The following is a 1521-nucleotide window of genomic DNA, read 5'->3' as shown; positions in this document are numbered from 1 at the left end:
TTTTTTTTTTTTTTTTGCCGGCCAACACCCAGCGGGCAAAAAAATCTCTCAGAGGGATTTTTTGGAACTATGAATTTTGGTTTTTTTGCCTGCATAAAGACTGCAGGATCAGACCCTATGCAGAGAGAACAAGGCACTTTGGAAAGAGACAGCCATGCTCATCCTGTTATTTATTCTACAATTTTTTTTTTGTTGTTGTTGTTGCTAATAATCGAGACACGAATAGTCTCAGTTGATCAGTATTAAATCGGGGAATCTCTGTTGGCAATATTTGCCATATAGATTTGGGTTTTTTTAGTTAACCTTTGTAAATTTGCAAGCGACCGTGGTCTCTGTGTAAAGACAATCCTCCATATGTTTTTATAGAAATATATATATAATGAAGGATTATTCCCCTCCCTCCCCTCTCTATTTTTTTTTTCCCCACCCTGACGTTGTACAGTTCGGTGACACCTATTTTAATTCTTTCTGCACTGTATAAAATTGTAATTATGTGGGTTTGTTTTTTTGATTTTTTCGCCTTTTTTTTTTTTGTGTACGTTTTGTCCCTAAAGCAAAAAAAAAAAAAAAATCCCGAAATAAAACCTGTATGTTATTTGTACATGGGCTTCACGATTGTATGAGCAGCAAATAAACGAGCATGCGGTGTAATTAAGCTTAATTAATGAGGAGTCCGGCCCTGCAAACCCTCGGGCAATAATTCCCCGTCCCGGCACAGACTCAAAATCGACTTTTTAGGTTTTTTTCACCTTGGTGGAGTCCTGGTTGCCAATTTCCCTGCTGGGAAATATTTCAATTGAGGCTTTTGAAATGCAGAAGGAGGAAAAGCGGCAGTGCTTTTTATTTTTAGCTTTTTATTATTAGGATTATTCCATTTTTTTTTCCCAAGGCTAAAGGCGCCGTTTGACAGCTCTTTGCCTCTCCCTCGAATTCCAGGCGTGAGGCTGCCGGGATGGAGCCCGCGGCTCCTTTTTCCTCCTCCTCCATCCCGGGAATTTTCCGAGCCGGCAGGAAACTTCCCGTGGGCTTTTTCCCGCGTGAAAAAGAAATAAAAATTCATAAAATTGAAGGCAATTTACCCAAATGAACCCAAATTATTAGGAATTAATAAACAGGGATAAAAATTAAGCGGATCAACTGCACCATCTCCGTCGTGCACGGGGCAATGATAAATCTGCATTTAAATATCGGTATTTTCCTGCGAAATTTGGGGTATTTGGGCTAATTTAGGATCCTTCAGTATCCAGAATTTTTTTGCTTTAATTCGTGGGCCAATCTGTCTCTATTAATATTCAATATTAACGCCCATAAAAAAGAAATGCAGGCGAATTAATCTGATTACATGGTTGTGGATTTCTGCCTTTAGAGAGGGAAATCTAATCACTGCACACTAATTAGCCCAGCTCTAGAATCAACTTAATTAAAATCCAAGTTCGCTGTAACAAGGGAGAAATTTATGATATTATTGTAATTAAGGCAAAGCTTTATTAGAGCTGGGGGAGGCCTTTTCAGAGTGGGGTT

The sequence above is a fragment of the Geospiza fortis genome, unplaced genomic scaffold (genome assembly GCF_000277835.1).
Source record: "Geospiza fortis unplaced genomic scaffold, GeoFor_1.0 scaffold102, whole genome shotgun sequence".
Lineage (NCBI taxonomy): Eukaryota > Metazoa > Chordata > Aves > Passeriformes > Thraupidae > Geospiza > Geospiza fortis.
Note: the sequence above shows the minus strand (reverse complement) of the source record.